This window comes from Gopherus flavomarginatus, chromosome 6 (assembly GCF_025201925.1).
Source record: "Gopherus flavomarginatus isolate rGopFla2 chromosome 6, rGopFla2.mat.asm, whole genome shotgun sequence".
NCBI classification, from domain to species: Eukaryota; Metazoa; Chordata; order Testudines; family Testudinidae; genus Gopherus; species Gopherus flavomarginatus.
In genome coordinates, this window is record NC_066622.1 from 132,879,691 (window position 1) to 132,894,602 (window position 14,912).

The 14,912-nt window shown below is 44.0% G+C and overlaps 1 protein-coding gene across 1 annotated transcript in view; it reads left to right on the top strand.

The window, feature by feature from the left end:
- The window catches only part of LOC127053391 (VPS10 domain-containing receptor SorCS1-like), a 481,836-nt gene extending 467,373 nt beyond the window's left edge, over positions 1–14,463 (top strand). Inside the window, exon 28 of the transcript XR_007775021.1 lies at positions 14,453–14,463. The gene's annotated coding sequence lies outside the window, so the exon portion shown is untranslated. The remainder of the gene's footprint in view (positions 1–14,452) is intronic.
- Positions 14,464–14,912: the final 449 nt, after the last annotated feature.

The window sequence follows — 14,912 nt, forward strand, 5'->3', positions numbered from 1 at the left end:
AACACAGCATTCAATGATCTCAGCTCAGTAGTTTTAGCTCTTCTAGCTATTTCAGCTTGTAGTAGGGGAGCCCCAGTGCTGATACACCATTGGCCAGAGTGAATTCAGCTCAGCAGTCTCTAGCTAGACTCCTAATAGAATCAAAATTAGCTCTGCTATTCAACAGTGGAGAGAGAGGAGGAGGTGCAATTGGTGTGCTAGGCCCTCCAGAGGGGCCCATACCATCAGGTACACACACCTGTCCCCCAACCTCTCTCAATTCACTGGGTTTTGGCACCCATGTCCCTTGTCTAGTGAATGCTATTTACTTGATGGTGAGATTCTCTGTCATAAGGCAGTTTCATAGTTCCTCATTCACATAATCAGGGTGACAACACTTTATTCCTCCTGCCCCAATAACAAAGAAATTGGGGCTCCCACAGCCGTCAAAGTAACCATTTTAGGCTGTCGTGGGCTATGCTGGGGGGGGTGGGTGTGCCTATGCAAACACAATGAATCCACACTCTTTTCCACACTCACCATATTTCACCACCAGATGTCAAGGTAGAGCTCATCCTGACTCTGCTTACACAAATCTGAAGAATGCCCAACACATGGTGTCTGGCCATATGCTACTGCAAACGTTCCTACTATTGTTACAATTAATAATGTCTACTAATAAAAATATGCAAGTGGCAGAGTGGCAATATTGGACTCCTTTAAGGAGATGTTTATTTAAGCTTTTTATTAAAGCTTGATATTTATTTCACGGACTATGCTGAATTTTCACCCAAGTCCATGAAAACTTTTGATTTTGCTCACTGTCAACTTTAACCATTTCCACAAGATTTTGCCCAAAGTGCCACAAATATTCACTCGGGATCACATTCACAAATACTTAATTAAAAAGCCGTTTTCATGCACAAGTACTTGGTAATTTCATGCAGTTCTGTTCAGAGGTATGTTATAATCCGTCGTCTGACTACTGGGTGGCAGAGACTTTGAAATTTCAACCCCTTCTAATCTGGGAAGCACACATCCCTGTGCGTGGACACACACAAATACTAAAACAGAAATGGAAAGGCAAAAGGCTTTTGGGATACAGAGGGATTTTGATTCTTTCAGCAGGTGGTCTAAAAGGTGGTAGATTCAGCAAGATGCAGATCAGCATACCATAATGAGACAGGAATCAAAGTAGCAGAAGACAGAGGACAAGTGATAATTGATAAGACAATGCGGTAAAAAGGCCAGAATGGCAAAATACTGCAATCTAGGAAAATCTTTCAGAGACAAAAGGTATAGCGGACATCAATCCTATAGACAAAAGGTTGCCATATTCTAGAACAACTGCTAAAAACAGTAGCAGATAACACAATGGCTAATGGCTCATTGACTCTCATAGGAGCTCCAGGTGCTGGGCACATCCGAAAATCATGCTCAAAGGACCTAGAACCTGATCTTGCTCCCTCTGAAGTGGACCCTAATTTGCACAATGTAGTGTTAACGAAGCACACCAATTAGGTGCATAATTGTGAACATGACTGCCCTTAACACAGTGGTTCTCAAACTTTTGTATTGGTGACCCCTTTCACATAGCAAGCCTCTGAGTGCGACCCCCTTTATAAATTAAAAACACTTTTTTAGATAGTTATCACCATTATAAATGCTGGAGGCAAAGCAGCATTTGGGGTTGAGGCTGATAGCTCGCGATTCCCCCATGTAATAACCTCACAACCCCTGAGGGGTCCCAACCTCCAGTTTGAGAACTTCTGCCCTAACATGTCTGAAATTCTGGCCCTTTTTGGGAGGGGGAGTAGGAAGAATATTTAATGTCAATTGAAAAATATCTAAGAGACAATGTGTGTATGTGTGGGGGGGTGCATGTGGAATCACACCCCCTCCCCCGATTTTCTGCTTGGCTTGTACGGATCATGCTCATGTGGACTGAGCATGCTCAGTAACACTGCTGAAGTCAGCTGCCTTCACTCTGTCCCCTCCCACTATTGGTGCCTTGGGTCTTCTCTGCAACAACCTCTTTAGATGACTTGACAGTTTACAGAGCTATTATGGTTATGGGGCTCGCTGCCCTTCAGTCCTTGTTGTGCTCTCTGAGAGAGCTCACCTCAGGTTTGGGGCCTCTTGCCTTTACCCTTCGGGATAGAATCTTGAGTCTTCCACACCTAGACTGGGACCCAAGTACGTCACCCAACATGCCGACTGTTTAGAACCCTGCAGATCTGACTGTTTTTTCCCCGCGTTTGGGAACCTGTGACCATTGATATGTTGACCAACAGCCTCCTTAAAACAAAATAGTTATATTTGGCAATTTGAACATGATTTTGAAATAACCTGTATGCATTTCTGCCTTACCTACAGTACTACCATCCCATAATGACAGCCTAGGAAGGACTGTCCTCTTCAAACACCGGCAATGGTTTCTGTTCTCTGAGTGCATCTCTGATTGGTTTCTCTCTCCTGAATTCCCTAGAACATTCTTTTAATCATACCAGGGTTCTGTACTCTCCAGGAGTTGTCTTGAAGTGTCGGTAGCCCACCCTGGGTCAGACTGGTTCTGTAGGCTGCCCTGGCGACGTTCAGCCAGAGCTAATTGTCTGATATATTCTATCCACTAGAAGACAATGGGTGCACGCACGCGAGCGCGCACACACATACACACACAGTACTTCATTACAACTGTACTATTCTTACAGAGTTACCTGATGGATCTTTCGCCAGCTAAATTTCATACCCCTTGAGGAATAATTGTACCAATAATGAGGACAATACTAAAGATTAAAACCTAAGAGAAAAGACTAAGACTCCACTTTGTTCTTACTAGAAAAAAGAGTGACTTCAAGATGTTAATTGCTACTTTTCAATTTAAGAAGCAGCTTGTTAAAATTGATTTAGAGAGACAGCTTAATGCACCATCCAATAACAGGTATAATTTTTATAACTGATACTGGCAGACCAGGTACCAGCTCATGCCAAAGTCCCTAGGCCTTACTGAACATGGACAAACACATAGCTGGAGACCAGTCTGGCTAACCTATGTATTAATATTATTAAAATAGGTATTAGGTTTATAAAAATGTGTTTACACTCGATGAAATGCTTGAGGGATGCTGCATGTACTGCTCTGACTTATAACATCTGTAATCCATGGAATAAAGTCACACTTAGTGTCTGTATTGTAAACCTCTGCAGCTGTGCAACTCAGACAGGAAAAAAGCATTAAGTAATGTAAAGTGCTGGTTCTGCACACAAAAAGGCCCACTGAACCCAAATGAGCCACTGTGAAACAAAGGACAAAAAGACTTTGTTGACTGCCCTCAGCCCCCAGAAGAGAATATCGGAGCAGATACTTGTCCCATCAGTTTGAACTGTGGTGGAAGGGAACAACAATCCCTGACCAGAAGGAACTGTAACTCTATGCTGCTTGGAATTTGGAGAGGGCAATATTTCTAAGCATAAGTAAGGGATCCCCAAGCTGCTTAGCTTTCTGGTGTCCTCTGAAGATCCTCTAAAGGACACAGAAAACTTTTATATTGCAGCTGTTTGTTACCTTTTGGAACCTAAAGGTAACTCATTTGCATGTGTTTGTTTAGCTGCTTTAACCTTGTAAACAACTCTCATTTCTTCTTTTAGTTAATAAATGTTTAGTTAGTTCATTATAGGGACTGGCTATAAGTGTCATCTTTGATGGGAGGTCTAAGGTGCAGTTGGCCTGAGGTAAGTGACTGGTCCTTTGGGACTGGGAGTAACCTGAATATGGTTCCGATTTTGTTGGTGTAAGGGATCATCTATTCCAAAGGCAAGTTTGCTTGGGTGGCAAGATAGACCGCAGTACCCAAGTGGACTGTCTGACTCCACAGTTAGGTTGTTATAGTGCACCTGAGGAGTTCACATTTGTTACTTGGTTGGTGAAACCCAAGTATAGAGCACACAACCAGTTTGGGGTTTATGTGCTGCTTCTTGACAGTCTGCCCTGAGGTTGGCACTCGAGCACATGAGCTACTCCAGACGGCCTGACACTAACATTCACCTAGAAATTTCTTAATGTAGCAGAAAACATCTGGGATAGATTACAAGAGAGTATGTGGTCATGGAAGGTTGGATGGTTCTTGGGAGATACAAGCTATAATATTTGCATCAATGGGTTATCAGATTACATCTGGCCCAGTTTGCCGTGATCACTGCTATGTCCAGAGACCCACATGAAATGGTTTAAATTCAGTTTGTGTTCAAATGGTATGCGCATTATAACTGGCCTACTTACTGGTAATCACAGCAAAGAGTGGTTCATTGGCCTACGGAATTTTCTCTCAGCCCACGAGGTGGGTCCTGTACAACACAAGGCCCTAAGGATTTCTAGACAATGTCTTTTCCAGCTGCCAAAAACACCAGTGGAGATGTGTCCCTCTCACCTGATCATACCTCATCATGAGGAAGCAATAGAGAAAGATGAAGAAGATATTATCATTGCACAAATTGCTGCTACAACTCAAGGAGTGATCACAGTCTCAGAGTGGGAAACAGCTAGAAGAGAATACATGGTACTTCAGGACCCAAAGACTGACATAGTCAATTGGCGGCATTACAAGACAATGACACCAGGACACTTGTAACAGTATAGACGTGTGTCACATGATGTGTCCTGTGTAAAGGAATGGCTTGTGAGAACTGATAGTCTTTTTGTGCTTACGTTTGAGAGAACAATTGAGTCACTTGGCATATGAAGAACATCTGGGGATGTATCTAACGAAAATACAATTGTGACAAGACTTCTGGTGGCCAGGAATGGACAAGCAAGTTCAGGAAGTAATCAAGAATTTCATGGTTTATGCTAATAGTAATAAATCACAGAAAACCTTCAGTATCCCTCTCACTCCATTTGACTATCCCAGCTGACCATGGGAGAAACAGCCTCTAGACAGAATGGGACCATTTGAGGATCATCCTGTTAAACAAAGGTTTCCCATAGTAATGGCAGACTATCATTCAAAGTGGTCACAAATTACCTTCAGTGGAAAGGTTACCACTGAAATAATGATTACATTTCATGTCATCAGTCTTCACCACAGAAGGATTTCCCTGGGAACAGGTAACTGTCACTGGAATAAAATTGACCTCTACTGAAATGCAGCAATACTTCAGTTATAATGGTATAAATCACAAAATGGTTTCTTCATACAGAGAGCTACTGCTTTAGTTGGGAGAACAAACAGACTGATTAAAAGAAAGTTTGCAGCTTACCAGTTTGCAAGCGAGACCATGGAAAGCAGCATTACATGAAACACTGTTTGCCTTCAGGACCACACTACACCCAACAGGAGTATCATCCTTCGAATTGTTAAGATGGCACAAGGCCAATATATGACTTAGTACCTGTCAAGGTCTTACATCAGGGAGACAGAGTCTGCCTAAAAGTGTGTGTAGGGGGGCATAAGGCCCTGCCCCATCTTTTCCTCACAAGCCGGAACCAGGCTGGGACCTACTATCAGGCCCCGCTGCCCAGGGCAGGTGGAGGGTCCTCAACTAGCTGCCGGTGCCACTCTTACCCTGACCTGGTTCTGGCTTCTGATCTGGCCTGGGGACATGTTCAAAGAGATGCAGCTGGGCCATGATCAGAGCAGCCCAGGCAGCTGTGGGGAGCTACAGACACTCCACCTACCCTGGGTGGGAGTCCTGTTGGGTGAGGTCATGGGCTGGGGGCTGCACTCAGGCCCCACCCCTCCACCCCCAAGCAGGTGGAGTGTCTGCAGATCCTACAGCTGCTCAGGCTCCCCAGGCTGGGCTCCTGCTTCCGACCTGGTCAGGAAGTGGCGGGGAAGGGGAGAGAAACACAGAGGAGGGCCATGGCCCTTTGGGCCCCCCGCTTACATTTTTCAACCAAAACGTTGGATGAAACTATTCAAGAAGGTGTTAAGAACAAACAGGAGAAACCCAGACAGCATGTAGATCGTAAGAAAAAGGTATTAAACCTCAAGTTCCAAAGTGGAGATTTTGTTTATTTGAAGTTGCTATACAGAGTCAAAAATGGATGGTTCAAGATATTCATGTCCTTTACAGATAACAGAAATCCAAGGAGATTCTGCTGCATTAAGACATGGAAAGAAACTGATCATTTCAAGATTGTCCGCAGCTCATCAACCAGCAGCTGAAGAAGAGAATGCTGATTTCCACCGTGGACCAGAGAAGGATTACTTTGATAGTGATGATGAACAATCTATGGTAGGAGGAAAGGCTCCACAGCAAAGTTTAGTTCGTGCCTCTCCAGGTATTAGGAGAAGTGTGAGTTAAAGGAAACTGCTTAAGAGATGGGAGAACTTTGTTACCAGATGCCAGCAACAGTTTGAAAGTGACTGTTTAAAGTTGTACAACAGTTATCCTACAGGTGAAGGGTGCATTGCATCTAGCTAGATGCAGATAGCTACACTAGTTTTGGTTTATAATTTTGTTACTACACTAGTTTGGGTTTGTAATTTGGTTTCTGTAGCCTTGGGTCCAGGAACTACAATTCCCAGGATGCACCATGGTGTTACCTAGGGTTCTTTCAACCCAAAGCTCTTGGTAACTTTTACTCTGTGCGAGGAGATGTCAGGAAATAAGTCAGGGGAGACACAGCCATCCGACCGATAGATGGCTGGCACAAACAGGACAACACCAGAGTGCTTTCACGTAAAGTTAAACTTTACTTAGTCTCGAGCACTTACATACGTCCGCAACAAGATTAGTAAAACACCCCCAACCCTTGATAATTACCAAAGCCGAGCGTGGCTTTCAAGTGACACAGTGGCAGGCTTCCAGTGGCCAAATCGTCCGTCTGCCAGTGGGGACCGCAAGATGTATCCAGAGGGAGAGTCCAAAAAGAGTCTCCAAACGAGTCCAACTATCTCAAGCTTTTTCGCCTTATTTATACGTTAGTAATAGAATGACATGTCCCTTAAAGAAACAGCGAGCAGTTTCAATGATCAAGCAAGAAGTTCCTTCTGATTATTGATTAACCAGGTATGGGTTTTTCCAGAATTTTGTGCCTTGAGACCCAATAGACATTCCTGGGGCATATCTTGCTCTTTTAAAATGCATGTATCAGCAACTTCAACACAATTCTTATCAGGAAGGACATGGGGTCAAGCTGTCCTTTCTGTGGCACCCAAAATTCCCCCCCCCCCCGCCTTGGTCAAGCTGAGATTGTTTAATAGCTTGCTTTTAACAATGAACAATAGTGGTTTTAGGCACTTTACTGGTATGCCAAAGTCTCCTCATACACAGGGAGGGTGGAAAAAAAGAGGGTGGAAAGAAGAGAAGGAAAAAAAGGAAGTGTGAGTTCTGTGAAGCGTTTCTTAACTTTTCTGTTATCGAGATTCTTGAGTCTTCCTCACAGGACTGCAGGTAAAAAACCCTCTCCTATGAAAGCATGTCCCTCTGATACTGTCTCCTTCTCAAAGCTTCCTGTTACCTGCTTTGTGGGTCCCTTGCGTTTACATGTCCCCTCACCCAAAATCCAATTCCTGTGTTCTGCTGCTGGGGATTTTGCATTCTCCAAACCTCAACCCCCTGCAAAGATGATAATTTGTTGCATCATACTAATGTTCTAGTTCTATTCTAGACTAGCAATAGGCCATAATGACTGTCTATTTCAAAGAAAGATGTATTGGCTCTCCTCACCTAGGTCACCACCACTTGAGACTTCAGTCCAACATGGAGATGAATGGACAATTGAGAAGGCAAAAATCAACCTTACCATCAAAATGGAGTTTTCAGCTTTATAAAGATACAAACAGTTCATAACATCAAAATGGAATTTGTAAAATGTATGCAGACAGATTCCCGCAGTTCACCACAAAAAGACAGTAAAAATGACACTTGAAACAAAACATTTTGATCTTACTAAAATGAAATGTTTCAATAAGATTGAAACAGAGTGTGGGAGAAGGAAGCAAACTACAACTCACCTAAGGAACCGTAACAGCATTTTTGGATAGATATATTCCAGTATTTGATTTTTCAAATCAAATACTGGAATATATCTATCCAGATTTTTTCCAAAAAAACAAAACATGTTTTCATCTAGGTTTTCCATGGGGAGCAAGCCCATTTTCCTACCAGCACTACTTGTAATGCTGTGGCCAGTGCTCTGCTGATGCTGTGGCGAAACAGAGAACCGTATTTGTGCAGAATTGTTCCTCTGGTACAGTCCAGCAGCACTAACTAGGACTTTATTCTCCTACTGTAGGATACTAGTAACTCCCCACAATTGAGTCATCCAATAGAATTAGACCCAGGACCTCTGGATCTAAAAAGCATGAGTCATCTATTTGAGACAAAAGATCAACTCCACTAATTGGAAGGCAGTGGCAGACAAACGTCTTACATGGTCCAGCCACTAGAGGGGGTACAAAGACCTACACCATAGGTCCCCAACACGGTGCCCGTGGGCGCCATCTAAGTGCTCCCGTGTCCTGGCACCTGGTGGAGCATCCATCGAAATGCCTGCGATGCCTCTTGATGTCGTTGCTTGCCGCCGACAAGCAACATCATCGAGAGGCGTCGCTGCCAAAATGCTGCAGAAATTTGGCGGTATTTCGGCGGGTGCTCCACCGCCGCCACTGTCCTTCGTCTGGTGCCCACCAGACGAAAAGGTTGGGGACCACTGACCTACACTCTCACAAGCATGGGCTATACACTCCCTCTGGGCAGGGAACTTTTTTGGGAGGTTCACAGCAGTTCAAATCCCCTTACAGGCCCTCACTGCTTGTAGATTGCTGAAGAAGAACAAAGTACTTTAAAAAACATTAAGAGATACAAAAGAAACTCACTGCAGCGTAACCTTGTGCTAAAGACCTAGGTTCATTCCTAAACAAATAAATGGGGAAAGTGAAATGAGAAAGCCATACCAGGAAAACATGTTGTGGCTAGGTAGGTGGGTGGAAGGAGCTTCTTTCTTCCAATTCCTCATTCTTTTGCTTCTTGTCTCTTTGAGCTCATTAATATACTTTGCTTCATTAAACCAACCCACCAGAATTAATGCCTCTTGGCTTGTGTAATGCATTCCCTCACATTCACAGTCACGGTCCCTGCAGTGAAACAGGAAAGGTCAGAAGGTCTTGTCTTGCCTTATAAAAATTAAAAACCAAAGTTTAGGAGTGCTTACATTAGTCCCGTCTTTGTTTAAAGTAGAACAGGAAGCTTTTCCCAGTGCCTAGGCTTTCCCCTGTTACACATGCACACTGATGGTAAGATTACACAGCATTAGATTAACACCAAAACCAGATGACACGGCTCAGCAGAAAGTTAGTCTCTCTCTGCCTTGATCATTCCAATCTCCTTCCAGGCATCTTTCCATCAGCCAGAATCTCAAGGGAAACATCAGTGGAGTCTGACAGGAGGAGTCCAGCCTGTCAGGTTTTCAGAGATTTAAGAGGTGTTCTTGCAATTCACCATTTTAAAAAAACCTCACAGCCAAGGCTGTCACTCAAGGTTTTAAGAGGATAAGAATAATTGCACTCCCAATATTAAACCTGTGACACACACAATCAACGCTTTAGGGAATAAGATGCAATATTGCAGTGGAAAATACTGTGTCTGTTAGATGGAAGAGTGCTACCAAAACGGGGGGAGGTGGAGGGAACATAATAAATAGAGATTTCATGAGGCAAGGGGTGGCAGGCACACAATAGGAACAGGGCCGGCTCCAGGCACCAGCTCAGCAAGCAGGTGCCTGGGGTGGCCAAAGGGAAGGGGTGGCACGTCGGGCTCTCCAGCAGTAATTCGGCGGTGGGTCCCTCGATCCCTCTCAGAGGGAAGGACCTGCTACCGAATTGCTGCCGAAGAAAAAAGTGGTGCGGTGGAGCTGCCACCGACCACGATCATGGCCTTTTTTTTTTTTCCTCCCCCACCTGGAGCAGCAAAAACCCTGGAGCCAGCCCTGGTTAGGAAATGCTAATCTATGTCCCTCACATTATGATCCTTGGTTCTACAGCAGGAATTAATCTTCATCTGTCAGAGGAGAAAAGCAAGAGTTAAAAACAGAGACCACTCATCCAGTGCATCATCGCTGATGGATGAAGCCCCTGTGCATATGGTCTGATCAGTCCAGTGCCTCTCTCATCCTGTGGGTCATTGACCTGTACCCTGCCTAAGGGTCTACTCCTAAATGCTGCCAAGTTCCCAAAGATTTTGAGGAGAGCTGCAGGGGCTCACCACCAAGATCTGGCCCAGAATGAGAGAGAAAGGAAAGCATGAAACAGCAGCCCCTCTGCCTGTCTCTCCTGGATGTGAAAAGTCTCGAGGAGGAGTCAGTAGCCCATTGAGAGAGTGTGTAGCAATGGCAAGTGAGGACTAATGTTTTGAAAGCTCTTAAGAAACATCACACGGCAACAAAAGGAGCCTGTGACATACTCCTGGCCGGTACACAAGCGCCTTATATTCGGCTATCCCGCTGCAGTGCCTCATGGAAGCTGTAGTTCAGTTTCCTCATCTCCCCATTCTCCTCTGTGGGTAGAGTTCCCCAGCAGGACTACAACCCCCTAAATGCACCACCGCCAGTGACTCCCATGATGCAACTGTCTCTCTCACCATGAAGGGAGACTTCTCCACTCTGCATAAACATGGCTCCAGTGAGAGCTTTAGCCAAGTTAGAAAAACAAACAACAACAAAGTGCCTGTTCATGTAGTTTTTCCCATTGTGTATCAACCAGAGGAGCATAATGGGCACCCGTCTACATGATACAGAGCTGGAATTTTCAGTTCTGAACAAGTCTTTTTGTTGACAGGCTAAACCCATGAGGGTGAAGCTTGGGCAGGTTGAAACATTCTAGTGACAACAAGATTAAAAATAGAGTGTCTTAAATGTGTTGCGGACAGTTTGGGAGCATGCATCATTATAGCCCGTGGAGGATTTCAGAAAGGAAAGCCTGGTTGCTTTGGATTCCTGTCCAGAGGAACAGCACAAATACAGCTTGTGCAAAGCAAGAATCCACTATTTGCTAACAATGCTAGGAAACAGTCTGTTACCTGCTATAGTTCCTATTGACTCTCTCGTAATTGTTTATTGTAAAGTATCTAAGATGTTCATCCAAGCACACCATTTAACAGAGTGGTTTTCTCTGGAGAGAGATAGAGAAGTGTGATCATCAACTGACAAGGGTGAACACGTTCACATAAAGACAGACAAACCCCAAGCCTCCAACTCAGATCATTAGTCCAGAAGCCAAACTAAGTCTATAAATTTGCACACTAGTGAGCTTATTTTTTTTAACCCCCCTCCTCATCATAATCCAGAACCTTCCGAGTCCTCTCTGGGAGTAAAAGAAGAGGTTCCTCAAATCCCATAAATCTGGCTGTTCTTTTAAGGTTTCCAACCTGGCTGGAAAAATATCTGAAATCTCTCCAGACAGCCTGTTCTCACAATACTGCTTCATATGTGTAACTGTGTCACCCTCTAGCAGACAGGATAGGTTAGAAGCTCAATGAACAATGATAAAAAACTTTATTAAACCAAGTAGGGTGGAGAAGCTTGTGCCGCTAGTGTTCCTCTCCATAGTATAGATACACCATGATTTTGTTTCTTAAGGCTGTAATCCTGACACCTATCACCAACCCACTCAGCCAGAAGTTACAGGCTTGATACAGGAAATACTGAGGTAAATTCTGTGGTCTGCATTATGCCAGACAGTAGACTAGAAACTCATATGGTCCCTTCTGGACTTGAGATCTATTAATCCATCAACTTGATATTCACTAAAAAACAGCCTTGAACATTGTAGAGAGTTTGGATGCACAGTGCAGCAGGCACTAAACAGCCAGAGTCCAGAGTTATTGTAATGTTAAACATGGCTGAGAGAAATAATCCAGAGGTGCTGAGGAGCTGATCCTCTCTCAAGCTCTGAGACAGGACACAAGTTATGACAGTCAGGAGAGATGAAAGCTAAAGACTTCATGGGGCAGTCAACAGAATAGAGGAGAAAGTCATTAAGCTTGATTTAGACTTCCATAAAGCCTTGGATAAAGCCCCTGACAAAAGGCTGCTAAGGAAACTCCGTAGTAACAAGATGCGAGATCTTGGAATACAAACGGAAGGTAGAAAATAAAGAGTAGGAATAACTTTTCAACATGAAAGGAAGTTAATGGAAGGATAAATATATTTAAGGTGTAAATTCTGAACAGTAAATACATTAGCCATCCACACAGCTTATCAATGGTTATGGTGGAAATCTATAAATCGAGATTAGATGTCCTAAATTATGTCGCCATAGGCCCAGGCTCCATGGGTGCTTTGGGGCTGGAGCAACCACAGGGAAAAATGGTGGGTGAGGAGCACCCACCAGCAGCCCCCACTATCAGCTCCCCCCAGTGCATCCTGTCTGCCGGCAGGCCCTGCAGATCAGCCCCTCCCGCTCTTCTCTGTGCATCCGGCCCACTGCAAACAGGTATTTCACAGCATGCAGGAGGCTGGGAGGGAGGGGGTCAGAGCAAAGACATGGTGCTCTTGTGGGAGGAGACAGAAATAGGCAGGAAGAGGTGGGGCGGGGATGTAGGGGGAAGGGGTGGAGTGTAGGCGGAGTCTGGAACAGTGCCAGGGCACCCCCAGGCACTTTGGAAAGTTGGAACCTGTGGATGTTGCTCTACTTCAAGCTCAAGGTTAATTGGGCTTTATGCAAGAAGTACTAGGTAAAATTCCATTCCCTGTGTATGCAGACAAGATCATAATGATCCCACCTGGCCATAAAAATCTATGATTCTCAACGCAGAAGTAAAACTGTGAGGTGGCAACATTTGTAGATAACATCAAATTATTGAGGTTGGGCAGGACTAGAGAGAATTATATGGAACTTCACAAGCACCTGACACCTAAACTATTGGGCAATGTGGACAATGGAAAGGTAATGGCCGTTGGGAGGAAGAAATTGAGTTACCCATATACATTACTGGGTTTTAATGGAACTGTCACCACCCACATGGCACCATTGCTCCTTGTCAGAGACAGAACACTGGACCTCCTGTGTTTCCAGAACTACTTACACATATTATCGAGCTGACACATGGGCTGGAGATACACGCAAAGTCTTGTCATCTCCTTGCTGACTCTTACAGAAGGACTTGTATTGAAGGAATCTCTCAAATCTCACTGTTGGCACGGAGAGGGGTGGAGATAAATGGAGAAGTCCAGGAGGAAAAAAATTAATAGACAAAACAATGTCTCCATTGTGTCCTTGATGAAGGAGCCAGAAGAGAGTCCCCATTAGTTCAGATGTCTCCTTTCAATTAAGGGATTGAGGGCTATAGTACAAAAGCACATGAAATAAATCAGGCGGTGTCTTGGAATTAAATCTAGACTTTTCTCAAGCCATCAGTTAAGAGCTAAAAACTCATATACCCATAGAAAATAGTTCAGAGAAACTGACAGTTCCAGATTGGAATGGAAGACCGGCCCTACTTGCTGCTGCTGCATTCACGTTTCAGTTATTCAACTCGCTATTAAAGCCGAAGCTGCAATGGGGCAGATTCCCAGCTCACAAATCTGGAGTGACCAAAGGATTCAATTTACACCAGTATATCATTTCAGCTAGGATTTCATTAAGTGGTAAAAATATGCTCTCCCCATAGAAATCCCATCACCATCAGAAGCTTCTTTTTCTCTTTGCTGCAATGTCATCTCTGAGATGTAAAATTCCTTGGAAGTGGCACAAAAGAAAGGCAATCCACAACACATACCAAGACTGTTGCCCAGCAATAGAATAGAAGAAGTCCAGTGTAACATCAGCCTAATGACTATGTCACATGCACATCCTCCTGAGAGATTAACCCAGCATCTCAATTAGAGCAGAGAGGTAAATTTTGGAGGGTCTGGTGGGTCTGGACAGGAATTAACATGTTTTCTGAAACACTTCAGACCCCCACAACAACATTGGCAATGAAAAATAATGACCAATTTAGGGAAAAAAACAAAACCAAAAATAAACCCTTCATTGCTTGAAGGCAACATGGTGAAGCAGGAACACAAGTGTTGTCTGGTTATATTTAATTCATCTTAGTCACTTTCCAGCCTGAGAAACTTGCTCAGAAACTCCAGATGCTATCAAATGCTTAAACAACTTGTCCCAGAGGAGTCTGATGTAACCAATTAGAACAGATCTAAACAAAACACTGGTGCCAAAAGACAGAGGGTCATCACAGAAAACTGCAAAGTCTTAAATACAAGAGAACAGACAAGAGTTCATAGTAACTCACACCTCACTGACCACTCATTATTGTTGTGCAAATAAATTATTTCTCATGCCATCACTTCCTTTCACTTATTTATCTGAGTTTCCCTTATGGATGCAAAAACGGATTGAATCCATCTGTTGGAATCAAATGGACTCAGATCCACAGGCTACCTAGAGCTAGTGACTGATAAGAGACAAAAAAGGTTGTGTAGAAACTACAGCAAACCCTCAATCTCAGAATACATGGTGGTGGGGGAAAGATAGCCCTTCCTGACACCTGCAGGTGCCCAGCTACAACCCTGAAGCACAAACATAAGAAACTGGAAGTGAGCCCCAGAACTGCTGAGCCCTGTCCCCTACCATCACAATCAACCCCATTATTTTCACTTAAATTTGTCCAGTTCTCTTAACACTAATGATATCATTTGCCTCCCTCCCACCACAACTCCTATTGGGAGGCATTCCAGAACCTCACTCCTCTGATGGTTAGAAACCTTCTAGTTTCCTGCCTGATTATGTTCATGGCCAGTTTATAGCCATTTGATCTTATGCCATAGAGCAGTGGTGCCTCAGAACAAAGGGCCTGTCCCAAAGCCCATTAAGGTCAACAGGAGTCTTTCCACAAACATCAATGGACTTTAGATCAGGACCAAAAAGGGCAGAGTGCAAAACCACTGAGATTGGAATAGCGTGTTTGTCTGTGGAGAGGCATGTGGGCAT